The 17,987-nt window shown below is 40.1% G+C and overlaps 1 pseudogene; it reads right to left on the bottom strand.

The window, feature by feature from the left end:
* Positions 1-341: 341 nt before the first annotated feature.
* LOC132231900 (homeobox protein NANOG-like) lies at positions 342-6,467 on the bottom strand (annotated as a pseudogene).
* Positions 6,468-17,987: the final 11,520 nt, after the last annotated feature.

Consider the following 17,987-nt stretch of genomic DNA (forward strand, 5'->3'; position numbering starts at 1 on the left):
TTTTACTTTCTATTCTTGAAGTTAAGATTCTAGATCTAGAATTAACCAGAATAGTATTATATCTAATTATCTATAGCCAGAGACATCCTTTATCATTTGTCTACAGCAGCAAGGCTACAGAAACCTCTTTGATTAGTCTCCAGTCATATCCCCAACCCTAAACCCTCCAATTGGCACAATAGGCATAATGAGACGCAGCATGTCAAGGCAGAGATACATAGAAAAATCCTAGGAGAGGTAATACAACCACTGACCAAACCGAGATTGAATAATAAACCCATCGTCAAACCATGTTAATGGCTGTATGTCCGTGGAGTCAGGCTGTTTGTTCATGGAGGAATCTAGGAATAAATCCATGACTGGCCACGTACTACAATACTTAGGGGTTTGCAGTATTGCATCCAAGGTGGCTCCAAATCACGGACAGGATTTTGCTGGAACTGGATCTGTGACTGCAGGGATCCCCTCCATAACTACAGAACTGATTGCTCCAGGCCTGGTTGTTCTGAGCCTGGGTATTCCAGTCTTGGGGGCACCAGGTCTTACTCCTCCAGGAGTGGTAGGTCCAAGAAGGGCTATTCCAGGAATGGTGGCTCCAGGTTAGGTTACTGCAGTCCAGGTTGCTCCACAGTGAAAGGCTTCCAAAAGGTTCCCCGGGCCTTCCTGCTGACAGGAAGAGAGGCCCAGGTACTCAGTGGGTGCTGAGCTCGTCTAAGCCACACGGTTGCTATTCTTTGGCCCGTTGTATTTCTGCCAACTCTTGCATTTCATTCTCTGGCTCTGGAACCAGGTCTTAATCTGCTTGTAGCTAAGGTTCAGGATGTTGGAAAGTTCTTGCGTCTGCTGGCGGCTGAGACATTTCTGTCTCTGAAATCTCTCAGGGCACACAGAGCGGGGCCTGTGAGAAGGTGGTTCTGATTTCTGTTTTTTGACCTGGGCTTTCTTCTTCCCTGTACTGTTCTCTACAGAAGTGGCTAGTATTTCTCCGGGACTGCTGGAAGGATCAGAGCTATTCTGAATAAGCAGACCCATGGAGGAAGGAAGAGGAGAGACAGTCTCGTGTGGAGTGTCTCAGCAGATGACATCTGCAAGGATGCTTAGTTTTCTTCAGGCTCATAAATCTCAGGCACTGGGGAAGGCTCCCTAAAATTGGGTGCTTCAGAGGACGGCAGGCCTTGGGGACAAGCCAAATCCACACTCACATTGCTGAATTGAAGGAGAGAGAGAAAAAAATCAGATTCAGTCTTAAGTCAGAACAATGATGTTTTAAATGGGGAGGTATGGAAAATACTGGCATTCTTCTATAAACCTTATCATCCAGTGGCTTTCTGTATTTTGTTTTAGTTACAAAATATCAAAAAAAGTTTGATTAAAAAAGATTTGTTTTAAAAGAGACACCATTTGCAACTACTTCCCAACGTACCTTACAATCTAAGAAATTTTTCAATTCAATAGTAGATTCAGAAGAAGTTGTACTATAAGATCTACACAAAAGTGCATTAATTTGATAGCAAATGATAACATATGGGTAATTTCCAATTTTTTAATATTTGGTACTGTGTTTATGTTATTTTTCAGGACATATTTTTAATAGCTTACATCATTTTTAAATGAAATGTCATAAAACATTAATGGAACCTCTTAAGAGCCTTCCCAGAACATAAAGTTTGTAAAACACTGCTAGAGTCTGGGCAGCTGTATTTTTCATAAGTCTCTTTCCCTCTAGATAAGTGGCTTATTTAGCTGTACTATTATTAATTCTCTTGACTTGGCTCATTTCCTCTGGACTCTATTAGCTAACTGAATTTTTGCAAATGTGTTAATGACTAATATACCTACAGCTGACTTTCTAATTGCATATGTATTTTAGTTAAGACCTTTGAATTTTTAAAGAAAGCCTAATGGATGAATTTCAGACATAGGGCATGTAGTAAAAGACATTTTTGAGAAGACAGGTTTTCCCTATTTTGACAGCATACAAAGTCAGTAATAATTATAATAATACAAATGATTAAGTAATATAGTGCTGACTATGAAACTATTGTAAATTGTTAGTGTTTTGTATTTACTAACTTACTTAATTTAATCACCATAACAAACATATGAGGTAGATACTATTGTCATCTCCATTTCAGAGGCAAGAAAACTGAGGTCCATAGCCCATGGACACAGACAATAGCATGGTGAAGGCCTGGGACGGGCAGGTGTGGGGTCGAGGGGGTCAATGGGGGGAAAAAGTCGGGGGAGGAAGCATGTATAATACTTATAAAAATAAAGATAAATTTAATTTTAAAAAAAGAAAGAAAATAAGGTCCAGAGAGGTTAAAAAAAAAACTTCCCAGGTTGCATAGCTTGTAATTGGCAAAGCTAGGAATTAAACCAAAATCTATGCTCTTCAACAATATACTGCCTCTGATACCATAATTTCTGTCATCAATGGAACCACAGCATAATTATTCATCTATTCCACAAACACACATGTTTACAGCATGTCTGTTCTCAGCCAGGTTCTGTCTCAGGCAGATGGTAGAGAAATGCATTACTGCACTGTCCTTGCATGTTCCACGTCTCATGCTCAAAGTGCTCTACAGTGTCCTCCTTTTCTACCTTAAACCTTCCATTGGCAGCTCACACGCATCAGCCACAGCGATCTACAGGCCATTCTTATACTCTTGTGCTCTCCTGCCTCTGTTGGCTCAAGCTGCTACTAACAAGCCTTTCTTTCTACTGCTCTGATAAAATTCTTCTTCTGCAGGCCGATCTCCAATCCTATCTTCTCCATAAAGCTTTCAGAGCCCCTAGATGAAATGTCTGTCTCCTTCCCTAGTATTTATATATGCTTGCTCTCCATTTCTATTGTAGCAGCTCTCAAAGATGGTGGCCTTCTTAAGAAAGTATGTCTTTTTCTTCTTCTACATCTCCAACACTAGTGTTTGTATATATATATATATATATATATATATATATATATATATATATATATATATACACACATATATACTATATACTTATATATGCATATATCATATACTATATAGACTATACTAATAATATATATTATGCTACTAGTATATGCATACACATTGTTTACATGTATATGCAAAATATTACATCCTAATATAATGAATACTCTAAAATGTCTGTTGAAATGGATAAACAACAGTACTGGGTTCCCAGGAAGAACCTAACCATATCCTAGAGAAGACACAGTTCCTGTTATCAAGGAACTTCAGCTCTAATTACAGAGACACTGAAGAAAAGGACAACCACAAGTTAGGCTGATAAGAAGACGGCCAGGTGGGTTAGAAACACATCAACTAAACATCAAAAGACCTGAAATTTAGTCCTAGCTCCAACACCAACTATGTGAACTTGAACAGTAGTTTTATTCTTCTGAGCCTCAGTTTCATCCTCAGTACAAGGAAGACCGATGCTGTCAAGGTGTCTCCCCGTTCTGATAACTTTAATGAATCTATGAGCAGACTGGTGATTGCCAACAGTGCTTCCCGAAGGAATGTACCCTACAAGAGAGATGTGGCAACCCTAACTGGTGAGATAACGGTGCCTCTCTACCATCAGAAAGCAACCAACTGATGCACAATGCAATCCACAAAATTCGGAAGAGGACTCTATTGGGAAAGTATTGAAGTAACAAACATGTTGTAATGACAGATTAAGTAGAAGGAGAAAATGTAAATGGAGCCCAGAAGGAGAGCTGGGAAGGAAGAGATGGTTAGCGTTCACCCACCCATGAATCTGGCCACAGTCACAGTGTCATTGGAATGACACACTCCAGCACAGCAGGGAAAGTGCCAGGCCTGCCCTTCACTTAGAGTGAAATCTCTGAGAGCCGTTCAACTATTTCCACTCTGATACCTGAATACTGATCAACATTCTAATGACTAGTTTTGCTTTCAGCTTCTAGTATAATGGGATAGAGGACATTTTCCGCCTTTAGAAGCTGGAATAAGACTTCCTCTTGGGAAAAGTCCTACATTTATTGGAAAGAAATCCATAGATTAAGCACATGGGTTGAGGAATGAGATCCCAAGCAATAAATGCTAATGCTGATCTGCCTTTTGAGTGTGGGTCCTGAGACCTTAGGATCCTTAATTTTGTGAACATTTCAACATATCCAGGTCTGTAAACTTGACAATGAGTTTGATCACATTTGAATTACTCAATATGATGAAAATGTGAAGAATTTGAAAATTACAGAGAATCAGGGGTGGGAGTGGATGGAGAGTGAAGAGGGCAGCCAAAGATGGTGGACACTAGATAGATTAGACTTTGGAGAGAACAGACTATTTAATGGGAATTTTAAGTTATTTGCTGTTGAGTATATGGTTTAAGTCTCCTCCTCCATCTCTCCTGAATAAAGTCTTTGCTGCTATTTTCAGGCTACCAAAGGAAGTTCTAAATTCTGCATCCAGCTTGGTGCAGAGACTACATATGGAGTTGAACAATCCAGGGTGGGGAGTGAGGGAGAGCAGTAGACACTGGTGTTTCACCCGGAGGAGAGAGGCAGGGGCAAGAAACCTCTGGGTAGTTGTCATACAGTCCCATCATAAAATAACACCTCAGCATTCTGTGACATAAATCACCCTGCCAGGGGTCAGATTAGATTGGATCAGTCCCTCTGAGAATGATCATCTGATGAAACAAAGTTTCTCCACTGATCCAGCTGGGGATCAGGCAGTGCAAGGCAAATGGCTTTACCGTCCTTAGTGCAGTATTATCCATTAGCACTGGAAAGATGCCAGGGACCTACAGGTTTGTCAATGATGCCACACTCAGAATTCCTCAATCATGACCTTAGTAGATTCAACCATAGACTAATGGAATATTTTAACAGACTTTCATAACACCCAGTTCAAAACTTATGTCCCCCAAACACTCTTGCCCTTTTTATTCAGAGCAAGGAAGCCCTGTAGCTTTCTAATTGGCACTAAATTGACTGGCTCGACAATCCCCCCAATTGGCATAACCAGTGAACATTCCAAAAAGTGGATGATTCGTCCCCAGAAGCCTCCTCAGAATCCAGGAGTCTTCTCTCTTGTTTTGCACATAGACACAAACATCAAAGAAAAGAAGGCAGAGAAAAAGATCAGAGCTGGAAACTCCCCACCTGCACATACTCATATCCTGCCCTGTCTAAATTACTAATTACTAAAAGATTAAACAAAATGGCACACAAGCAATAGGCCACTGTAAGACACTGGGTCCCTCAGAAGATTTACACATCTGGCTTTGTGTGTCCTTTTGGTGAAAGACCACACCAACCCAGGTCAGCAGTACCAGTAGCTGCGAAGAGAGAAGCCAATTTCAAGGAAATGCAACAGGAAAAAGACTGGGAACATCAATTTAAAAATCTCCAGTAAGGACCAGATATTGCTTTCCTGAACACGCATACATCCACCGCCCAAATGCCTGTGAACTAGTCCTGAATACAAGACCTGATAATGTAAGCCAGGTGCTTCTACTTCCTACCATAAAGGCTGGCAAGACCATCAATGTAGAATAATAATAACAACAGCATCTGAAGTGTATCTGTGTTTAAACACGTAACAGAAATATTTTTCTTTCTCCTCCAAGTAGGTGTCTGTTCTGCATTTCTATTGTGATAGCATCAAGGAGACCTGGGACCAAGATCCTTTTTAGAAACAGCTCTTCCAATCTTGAGAGTAACACTGTTGTTTTGTTTTTCTGTTTTAAAGAAAAGAAAACACTGATGACAGGAGATGTTGCTTCAGGGAGGCAACTGGAAATCTTAAATTGTGGGAGATATGGATGCTTAGAGGTAACCCCAGGCAAGCATAAAAACTAGAAAAATCTTAGGAAGCACCAGAAATAATCTTTCTCTGATACATCCTCTCAGCTGCCCTCTTCCAATTAAAAAGGGAGGGGGGAACCCCAAAATATCCTCAGGAACACAAACAACATATTTCAGAAGTAATGAAAAATGAATACAAATTCACTCCCTGTTTTGCAGCAGTGTCTCCAATAAGACTACATGAGGTTGCAAACAAAATTCTTCAAGTTGGCTCCAATGAAAGAAGGACAGGGTACTGTAAAAATAAAACAGCGACAGCAATTCATGTAATTCAACTAAGGTACAATCAGTCCTCACAGGGACCCAGATTGGGAACTGGAAGGAAAGCCACACTTCAGCCTCTCAGCTAGTCTCTGTCTCTTTCTGTTTCTCTCTGCATTTCTGTTCCCCTTTCTTCACTCTAAACAAGTTTCCTCTGCTTGGTCATCTGAAGCCTAATCCAGAATGCTGACCCTGTCTACATCACCATAACCTTTTAGTTCTAGGGCCCATGGTCAACTGGAAAAATCTCAGCACAAATTTCCAAAAAGTGAACTGACTGTGGTTCAGATTATTTGTTTGAACCGAGCCATACAAGTCAGAGGTAATAGGCTGGGCCTTCCCCTCACGTGTTCATCTTGGATCCAATCGGCATGGTCTTCTTCACGTAGGTAGTCCTAGTTAGGGAAGGCTTCCTCAGAACCAGACATTGGGAAGAGGAAAGAGGTTAACTGAGCAAGAGCCTTCAGTTTTATTGACTTCCCAATTTTACAAAGTCAGGGTGATGATATCTTGTCACTAGTTACAAGCTCCACCGGCAGGGCCACGGGACATAGGGTTGAGTTGGGTTTTCTACTTTTTATGTTTGCCTGGAGTTACCTCTAAGCATCTGTAATTTCAAGGCCTAGGACAAAAAACTGAGACCCGTACCCCCAATCTCACCTGACAAACAACAGGAACACTTTCTGCAAGAGCAGGAATCTCCCCTGTCTGGTGTTTGCCCACAAAGCTAAGGAGTTCTAGGAAGGAGGCTGAACTGCTCTAGGGAACTGAAAAGACTCAAGGTGCCCACAGCCCAGCATCAGAGAAGCATAAAGAGGTATTTCTCGACACTGGAGTGTGGAGCAGACCAACATGTTGTGTGCTGGGACTGAACTATGCAGTGTTAGCAGCTCGGGCCTCAGCCTAGGAAATGCCCATTGTGCCCCTGATACTGTGGCAGCAAAAAAAGCAACAAATCAGAACAACCCCCCTTAGTTTTAAATGCCCTCTTGGGGGAGTACCACCCCAAAAAGAAACTGGAACCAGACACCACAAGGGCAATATTATAGTTTGAGAATAGCTGTGCTCTGGGAAAGAGAAGAGAAAGAATAGCTTAATGCACATCAAAAAGAATTTAGGTTTGAGCTGGGCAGAAACCTTTTGGGAGTCAGTTGTAAAACGCTATATAGCAAATTGCCAAAGAATGGCTATAGACTTTTTAGACTGATGAGGGTGTCTGTGTGTGTGGGGGGGGGGTGTTTAATACATAAGATAACCATTTTCCATCTTCCTAAAATGGCTTAAGTACAACCCCACTCAGACATAAAAGAATAGATGAATTGACTGCTGCTTGGGGCTTAGGATTCTACCTGGAGAATTGGTAGTGAAGAGTCTGAGAGACTAGAATTAATGTCCCATATTCTGTTAAAAGACACATAACAATATCATTACTGACAGACACAATTACACATTCTAATGAGGCACAGTCACATGTTAATAGTAGTTATGGTCATTTTTAAATAATTAACAGTAATACACAGGCAATCCATCAGTACAGCATACAGTGCATTGCTATCCTGTAGGCATACATGTAATGATGCTGAGGATTTGTTCATGGGAATCTCATGGAGAGCCAGCTTTGCCCACAATGTTCCTCAGCCTCTTATTGATTTCCTTCCATGCGGCCCAAGCCACAATTCCCCTTGATAAGGATAACCCATAGCCTTCTAAATTTCCCCAGAAACACGGTCAGTTGGATTTTCCACAGCTATAAGCAGGAAATTAATATAGGATCCAAGCAGGTCTTATTATGCCTGCTCACCCACTCCATCCCAACCTGACACTTTAATCAACTCAACATGTTTAAAAATAAATGTGATCATATCAGGAGAGAGAAACTGCCCAGGGCTGTGACCACTCACAGCAGACACTCCAAGGCACGCCTCATTTTTCAAAAGTTTGGTTGTTGTGTATATTTTTTCTTTCCTATTCCCAGTCCCAAAACAAGGACTTGGGTAGGAGGGAGTGATTTGGCACTAGCCAAGTGGGCTTTCTTCCTAATTTCTTCATTGAACAATTTATGAATTTGGGCAAATGTTTAATTTCCCAAGGATGCCACAATGCAGTAAAATGGGCATGCCTACTTTATGAAGTTGTGAGAAGGAGATGAAAAAAAAACTTATGTATAAGAAAGAAATGGCACTGCTCACCAAGAATATGAAACGCAATAGTGAGGACTGCAGATGAAGTAGCAACACTGAGCCCAGAGGTTCTGCTGAGGCCACCCCCAAAGGTGAGGTTACTTCTTGGGTTTGAGGCAGTTTGGGATCTTTGGGGCAATTTAGTTGATTCTTACCTAAATCTTCCATATTTTTCAAGCACTCACTGCATGCACTCAACCAGGACTGAAGGGAGGGTGGTGTGTCACAGCAATGACTGGGGACAAATTGAGGGGTACCAAAATATACCATTCTAAAATATGTCTCCTTGGCATTTGGATTATTTTGAACATAAATCTTTGGGCACTAGCAGACAGAAAAATCTCTAGAAATGCACAATTTTCCAAAAATTTACATTTATAAAGAAAATCTGTAAAGATGTCATACTCTCCCATACCAGAAAGAAGAGAACTCTTAACAATTCTTATCAATGGAGAAGACATTTCCTTAAATCTGAATGACAGTCTTAACTAAACCACCCTGTGTATCATACTTTTCCTGGTCACCTTTCCATAACTTGTCTCTCCCACCTAGAAGTCCCCAAGTTCTCAGCCTAAGATGGCATAGAAACCAAGTTCTGATCAACCCTTTGAGTAACTCCCCACTGGGTGCTCCCAGGCGTCCATATGGCATGCACGTGTTAATAAATGTGTTTGCTTTTCTCTTGTTACTGTGTTTTTGCCCCAGCTGGAGAATTTCTGGGGACTCCTAACTTGAGGCACTCTGCCTGACAAAGTTGTTTAGTCTGACCACTCGGAATCCCAGAAAATCATACCACTTGCCACTAGCTGCTCTGAGTCATTCGTGCAGATGTACATACTGTCGAGCTAGAAAGAAAATCTAGATTTCTCAATTTAGAGATAATAAAACTGAGGCTCAGACTAGTGAAGAATTTCATTCCTCAAATAAGAATGCTTTCTACTGAAAATTGCCTCCTTTATATAAGTCCTCAAATGAGTAGGTGATATTTGAATGCTGAATGATACCACAAGACAGATGAGCATTGATTTAAATGCTGCTATCTGACGGATCCGGCCATCAATCATAACCTGATGTCTCAGGAGAGAACAAGGCTTGGGAATAGCATGATTAGAATTTACAGCTGAACCAACTCTGCATCAGAGCTGTCCTTTTCCCAGCTACCAAGATACTGGGGCTCCAACTGGAGCCTGCATCAAGATCACCTGGATGGCTGCAGCACCCACCGCAGAGCTTCTACTTGATTAGGTCTGGGGTGGGGAGCAAGAATTTGAACTAACCAGTTCATGCTGATGCTGATGTTGACTGATGTTGACACTGAAGCTGCAGGTAAGCTGGTGTCACACCTTGAGAGCTCTGTACTAAGACAAACAGGATCCCTACACATTCAGGACCCTCTTCTTAGAACCTCAATTAAAGAAATACCAAAAGAAGAAGTAGATATTTTATCAAAATAGGGATTACAAATCTAAGAATCTGCAATTTTCTAAAGCGAGGTTTCTTAACCTGTGATCCTTGGACTCCCTCTTCCCACAATGAACCCATTGAAAGAATTCAGGGGATTCAAATATTGTAAGGAAAATATTTATTCTTATACTCACTAGCTTCTAATGGAAATTGAACATTTTCTCCTATTTTAAATGTAAGAAGTAAACCACAATAGTATGAGCATTAACTATGACTTCGTCACCAATAAAAATCACATATCACATTCCCTGAGACCCCACCCATCCAATTTTCAGCCCCTACCCAAGCTCTTTGCAGCAGCTTTTCCATATGAATGGCCTGTCCCTGCTCAGGCTTCAGACTTGCCTAAAATCTCTTAAATATGCAGCAGCTGATGTCAGCATGCCCTATACCTATCAATAAGAGGCCTGCTCCCCCGCTTCCCACACTAGCACAAGTCTGCCTTGCTTCACAGCTAGGCCTCACCTGGGCACTTCCAAGCCCAATACAAGTAGCAGTTATCTGTAGCTCCTGCTGGATGGCCCCAGGCAATGTCTGACTTTGCACCACCCAGGAGGCCCCAGTGCACTCAGTGAACAGCTTCAGACCATACCAGATTACAACTCTATGCATTCATGAGTGACACACTCAAGGGGCAGGCTCAGTGAGTACTAAAACCCCACTGAAGCAAGTCCTGCTCCATAGGGGTGTCTCCACAGCAACTCTGCCACTGTAGTCACAGCTGATCTTCACAACCAATTGGCCTGGAGGTGAATTCCTCCCAGTGACTCTAACAGCAATGAAGGCTCAACTACAACAAGACTGTGCACACTGCCAACACCTAGAGTGTTGTGAGTGAAGTGACTGGGGAGGCTGAGCCACTGGGCCCTACAGGACACCTATTACACAAGGCAACTCTACCACCTCCAGGAGACATAGCAGCTCTACTAATACATAGAAACAAATACAGAGAAACAACCAAAATACAGAGACAAAGAAACGTGTCACAAATGAAAGAAATGGAAGCAAGCAAACTACTGGATACAGAGTTCAAAACAATGGTTATAAGATTGCTCAAGGATCTTACCGAGAGCTTTAAGGGACTTAATGAGAGCTTCAAAGGACTTAGTGAGATTTTCAAAGATGAAAAAGGAACAGTCTGAAGTTAAGCATACACTAACTGAAATAAAGAATAATTTACAGGGATTCAACAGTAGAGTTAAGGATTCTGAGAATCAAATCAACAATTTGGAATATGAAGAAGCAAAAAACACCCAATCAGAAGAGCAAAAATAATAATAATTCAAAAATATGAAGATTAGTGTAAGGAGTCTCTGGGACAACTTCAAGCATACCAACATTTGCATTAAGGGGGTGCCAGAAGGAGAAGAGAGAGATCAAGATATTGAAAACCGCCGAAGCCGGTTTGGCTCAGTGGATAGAGCATTGGCCTGCAGACTGAAAGGTCCCAGGTTCGATTCTGGTCAAGGGCATGTACCTGGGTTGCGGGCATATCCCCAGTAGGAGATGTTCAGGAGGCAGCTGATCGATGTTTCTCTCTCATCGATGTTTCTAACTCTCTATCTCTCTCCCTTCCTCTCTGTAAAAAATCAATAAAATATATATATTTTTAAAAAAAGATATTGAAAACCTATTTGAAGAAATAATGACTGAAAACTTTTCCCTACCTGGTGAAAGAAATAGACTTACATGTCCAGGAAGCATAGAATCCCAAACAAGAAGAACCCAAAGAGGCCCATACCAAAGCACATCATAATTAAATGCCAAGGGTTAAAGACAAAGAGAGAATCTTAAAAATAGCAAGATAAAAGCAGTTAGTTACCTACAAGGGAGCTCCCATAAGACTGTCTACTGATTCTCATCAGAAACTTCGCAGGTCAGAAGGGAGTGGCAACAAATATTCAACGTGATGAATAGCAAAGACCTATAACCAAGATTACTCTATCCAACAAAACTTTCTTTTAGAATTGATGGTTACATAAAGAGCTTCACAGACAAGAAAAAGCTAAAGGAGTTCATCACCACCAAACCAGTATTACATGAAATGTTGAAGAGTACTCTTTTTTCTTTTTTTTTAGAGAGAGAGTATTCTAGAAGAAGAAGAAGAAGAAGAAGAAGAAGAAGAAGAAGAAGAAGAAGAAGAAGAAGAAGAAGAAGAAGAAGAAGAAAAATATGAACAATAAAATGGCAATAAATACATATCTATCAACAATTGAATCTAAATATTAAAATAAATGAACAAGAAATCTAGTGAACAAAATAAACTGATGAATAAAATAGAGTCAGAGGCATGGGAACATGGAACAGACTGACTAATCTCAGAGGGAAGAGGGGTGGAGGGGGTGGGGAGAGGTTACTTAAAAATCTTATATGCATATACATATTACCCATGGACACAGACAATAGGGTAGTGAAGGCCTGAGGTGGGGCAGGAACTGGGTATAGGGGAGCAATGGGAGGAAAAAGGGTGATATCTATAATACTCTCAACAATAAAGATTTTTTTTAAATCACATATTATATACAGTTATGTATTTTTTAAATTTTTATTGAATTTATTGTGGTGACATTGGTTAATAAAAATATATAGATTTCAAGTCTATATTTTTATAATACATTATCTGTATATTGTATTGTGTGTTCACTACCCAAAGTCACATCTCCTTCCATCATCATTTATCTCCTCTCTTCCCTCTTTTCTCATCCCCCAACCCCTTCCCTTCCGGTAATTTTGTTCATTAGATGCCACATATAAGTGAAATAATGTGGTATTTGTCTTTCCCTGACTGGCTTACTTCACTTAGCATAATACTCTACAGGTCCTCCATGCTGTTGAAAAAGGTAAGATTTCCTTCTTTTTTACCACCAAGTAGTATTTCATTGTGTAAATGTACCATAGCTTTTAAATATATATAATTATATATGTAATTATATATATATAATTTTTTACAGAGAGTAAAGGAGAGGGATAGAGAGTTAGAAACATCAATAAGAGAGAAACATCGATCAGCTGCCTCTTGCACATCTCCTACTGGGGATGTGCCCGCAACCAAGGTACATGCCCTTGGCTGGAATTGAACCTGGGACCTTTCAGTCCGCAGGCTGATGCTCTATCCACTGAGCCAAACCAGTTAGGGCACGACAGCTGTTTTTTATCCACCCATCTACTGATGGGCATTTGGGCTGATTCTAAATCTTGGCTATTGTAAACATCATTGCAATGAACATAGGAGTGCATATATTATTTCTAATTAGCGTTTGGATTTCTTTGAATATATTCCCAGAAGTAGAATCACTGGGTCATAAAGTAGTTTTATTTTTTATTTTTTGAGGAAACTCCATACTGTCTTCCATAGTGGTTGTACCCACAGTGTACAAGGGCTCCCTTTTCTCCACATCCTTGCAAGCACTTGTTGTTTGTTGATTTATTGATGATAGCCATTCTGACAGGTATAAGGTGATATCTCATTGTGATTTTAATTTGTATTTCTCTAATGATTAGTGACATTAAGCATCTTTTAATGTGCCTATTCCCCATCTGTATGTCCTATTTGGAGAAGTGACTCTCAGCAATTGAAGGTTAGATAAAGGCCCTTTGCCCATTTTTTAAATGAATTATATGTGTTTTTGGTATTGAGTTGTATACGTTCTTTACACATTTTTGGATATTAATGCCTTATCAGAAGTATTATTAGTGAACATGTTCTTCCATTCAGTGGGTTGTCTTTTCATTTTGTTAATGACTTCCTTTACTGTACAAAAACATTTGTTTATTTTTTCTTTTGTTTCCCAATTTTCCCAATACCATTTATTGAATAGACTGCCTTTACCCCCTTGTATGTTCTTGCCTCCTTTGTCAAATATTAATTGACAATAAAGGTGTGAGTTTATTTCTGGGCTTTCTATTCTGTTCCACTGATCTCCATGTCTATTTTTATGCCAATACTATGCTGTTTTGATTACTGTAGCCTTGTAGTATAGTGTTATTAGGTAATGTGATTCCTCCAACTCTGCTTCTCAAGATTGCTGTGGCTATTCGAGGTCTTTTGTGGTTCCATAAAAATTTTTGAAATATTTGTTCCAGTTCTGTGAAATACACTATTTGTATCTCCTTAAGAATTGTGTTGAATCTATAGATTTCTTTGGGTAGAATGGACATTTTAATGATGTTAATTCTTCTTATCCATGAACAGAGTATATTCTTTCACTTATTTATTTTTCAATTTCTTTCTTCTGTGTCTTATAATTTTCCAAGTACAGGTCTTTTACATTCTTGGTTACTTCCAGATTGTTGTTCTTTTGATGCAATTGTAAATGGGGTTGTTCTCTTAGTTTCTCTTTCTGATAGTTCATTATTGGTGTATTAAGATGCAACTTATTTCTGGATATTTATTTTGTATCCTAGTACTTTACTAAATTCATTTATCAGATCTAGTAGTTTTGGGTGGAATCTTTAGGGTTCTCTATATACAGTATCATGTCATCTGTACATATACTGGTAGTTGTTTTCCATATCACCAAATATCACTGATACATACTACTATTTTGAAGTTACAGTAGGTATTAGATCTGCCACTAGATCTTGTTGTTTGGTGCACTAATAGAGAAGCACATGTATTATTGTATGGTAAATTTGGTTTTTAAAAATATTTTATCAATGCACTTTAATATAATTGGTTTCCTTTATAATTCAATATATTTTATTTTATGCACTTAAAGACTATTCTGAGCAGAAGTGCAAATGTTTTACTCACCTGATAGAGTCTATGGGATTTTTTTAAAAAAAGATTAAGAACCCGCCATTTCTCAAATTCTCAAAATCAATTTTTCAAAGTAATTTTACTTTATTGAATTTAAATAAGGAGAGACTTTTTAAAAACTACCACAAAAGTAAGAGAGTCAAAGCCCAAAAGTAAGGAGGAGTAATTGTACTGATCAAGGATCAAGATATGATAAATATAAAGTAAGCTTTTGTTTTTGAGCTCCTAAATTTTGGATAATTTGTTAAACTGAGTTCTTTGATTTAGACTTTTAATGCTATTTTCTGCTCTTATTTCCCCTTTCTTCCTTCTTGGAGTGCCCTTTGTGGAAAGCACCTCCCATAAACAGCCACCAAGATAAGCATCAGTAATCAAACCAGGTGCTTCCAGTTCTCAAACTACCTTATCTGGGGACCCTCACACTGAAGAATATACCTGACCAGTAAGATTCATACTAATGGGCACGCATTTGGACTTTTCCAATACCTTATCAGCCCTCCCAGCCTCCAACCAAACCTGAGACATCAGGATAATTACTCAGCCAATTCAAAGCAAAGAGTTCATCCACTCTATAATGGGGCTTTCTCTGTTTACCTACCTTGAGTAATCTTTAGTTCAAGTTCATATGTACTAGTATATGAAATTTCTAATCAGGAAAAATTCAACTGATCAAGAAAAGTATAGGGAATAGAAAAAGCAATACCTTTTCATGACTATTCCTTTATATCAGCTTCTGAATATGAAGGTTGTAGTAAAGTAAATTTTTCCTCATGGGTAAAGATAGGTTTTTCTGCATTCAGTAAGACATCAATCCCTATTTCCGAAGTACATAGAAAATAATAGCCGTGTTTAAATATATATGAAGATATTAAACTGTGACATAGAAAATATGGAAAAGTAATAGTTGTTTGAGTTAAAAGTTTTATTTTATGTGTTATTATTGGAGAAGGGAGAGGAACCCACCTTTCATGAACACTATCAATCTAAGGCCAAGGAAGACAGCCCAGAAGCATGGTAAATTATGGGGAAAACAACCAAAAAGCATCACCAAGAAGTATCCACCCATCCTTTTTTTGGAGGTGGCTTCCAAAATTGTTTCCTCTCTATACCCTCACCAACCCGATGGTGTGTGCCCGTCACTTCACACCTGAACCCCAGCCTCAGGCTCCTGCACAGTCTTGCTGCTACAACCCTCCTCATAGCCATCTCCAGGAGAAGTAGTGTTCCTGAGGAGTAGCACTGTACACACCCAATATGACTGAGCATCTCAGAAACAGAGAAACCAAGACTGTTTCCCATTTTTTGAGGCTTCCAATAAGTATATTTTTAAAAAGAGGAAGAATGAAAAGGATAAGACAAGAAGAAGAAGAAAAAAAAAGGAGCAGGAAAATATGCATTAAAGCGTTAACAACACAAGCTTGACTGCTATATTTAGAAAGCATGCTACCAAGGTTGGCCCTTGGCTGGAGATCCCACCATCCCCTGAGAAGAGTGACTCATTATGCCTGAACCATTTACACAAACAATGCAGTTTATGCTTTCCTTTTGGGAGTCAGGAATTTGGGAACATACCATTCGAAAATTGCCTACGTGACCAGCCCTCAGTAAAAACCCTGGACACTGCATTTCTACTGAACTTCCCTGATAGACACCATTCCACACATGCCGTCACAACTGGTTGCTGAAGGAATTAAGCACAGCCTACGTGACTCCACTCGGAAGCTCATGCCTGGTCTCTCCCAGACTTTAATCCAAGTACCTTTTCCTTTTGTTGAGTTTTCTTGGTATCCTTTCATTGCAATAAATCATAGCCATGAGTATGAGTGTATGCTGCATCTTGTGAGTCCTCTTAGAGAATCCTTGAAATGGGGGTGATCTTGGGTATCTCTAGTACAGAGAAGAAGAAAAACTAATATTAAAAAAGGGAAGCCAGGCCGAAACCGGTTTGGCTCAGTGGATAGAGCGTCGGCCTGCGGACTGAAGGGTCCCGGGTTCAATTCCGGTCAGGGGCATGTACCTGGGTTGCGGGCACATCCCCAGTGGGCGATGTGCAGGAGGCGGCTGATCGATGTTTCTCTCCCATCGATGTTTCTGGCTCTCTGTCTCTCTCCCTTCCTCTCTGTATAAAATCAATAAAATATATTAAAAAAAAAAAAAAGGGAAGCCAGATTGCAGGTTATTTGTAAATGTTTGCTTATGGTTTTTAAATATAATTTTACAAATCAATTCATAGAAAGATAATAAACACAAAATAATTATTTTACACAACAACTACAACATTTATACAATGTACAAATCAATTCAGTGTGTCCAGGTATGAGTTTGGAGGGTATCTGGTGTCTGGTTTTCAAACCTTGTTAGTTGTTAAAATGAAACCTTTTTTGAAAGTCAGAAGAGTGAAGTGCCTCTGGTTAAAGGCTTGTTCAGCTTCCTCCTTTGAGGCCTCCAGGGAACTCCTCAGAACCCCAGAATCAGGAGGAGAGCAGATTGAAAATAGCTGATCTGATTTAACCCTCTCACTTACAGATGAGAGACCCCAGGCTCCGGCCAAAATGAAGATTTGCCAACAAATTCAACCTTTAACAAAGCATTTTTAATACCAATGAACAAATAAATGAAAAGCCCTGTTTATAGCCTCTTCTTTTTAACTTCTCTTAAATTTTTCTCTAGCCTTGCCTGTGCTTCAATGTCTGCCCCGCCCCCCATACTTTCTCTTACAGGACCTCAAAGAATGTACTATCACACACAACTGAAATACTCAGCAGGGAGACTTCAAGCCAGCCAAGTGACTACCACTCCCATTCTCAGGGACAATGTCTGGTGAACAGGTAGGGTGCCCAAGCTATAAAAAGTGAGAACTAGCAGAGGGGAAGAGCAACTGGGAAGAATGCCACAGAGCAACCAGCCCTATGGGGTGACCGTGGGAGGGACATGGAACCCACCTATCTGAGACCTATACAGCCTGGGATTACAAAACAAAACACTTCCATTTTATACCCAAACCATCACAGCCTGAGACTCATTGCACTTGACTGCAGGAAAGCAAGCCTTTACCAGGTTCCCTCCCCAAACCTTCTTGAGGATCTCCAGGGACTGCCTACATGTTCCATAAATATGTCCTGTTCATCACTGGCCACCTCAACCACCACCTAGCCCTAATGTGCCTTGGGCCACTAATCTACCCTTCTTTAACACTCAAGGTAGCTGCAGGTGCTCCTCCCCTCTACTAGTTCTCACTATTTTGTAGCTTGGGCACCCTAGTGGTTCACCAGACATTTTCCCTGAGAGTGGGAGTGGTAGTCACGTTGCTGGCCTTGAAGTCTACCTACTGAGTATTTCTGACCTGAAAGTTCTGATCTTAAGCTCTGGTCTCAGGCTTATTTTTCAGGAGTCAGCTCTCCCCCACCCTATTCCTACCCTATAAGTCCAAGCCCCGACCTCCCCAAGATCCAGGAGAAGGAAGACTTCCTAGAAAAGAAAAATTTGTGGA

The sequence above is a fragment of the Myotis daubentonii genome, chromosome 3 (assembly GCF_963259705.1).
Source record: "Myotis daubentonii chromosome 3, mMyoDau2.1, whole genome shotgun sequence".
Classification (NCBI taxonomy): domain Eukaryota; kingdom Metazoa; phylum Chordata; class Mammalia; order Chiroptera; family Vespertilionidae; genus Myotis; species Myotis daubentonii.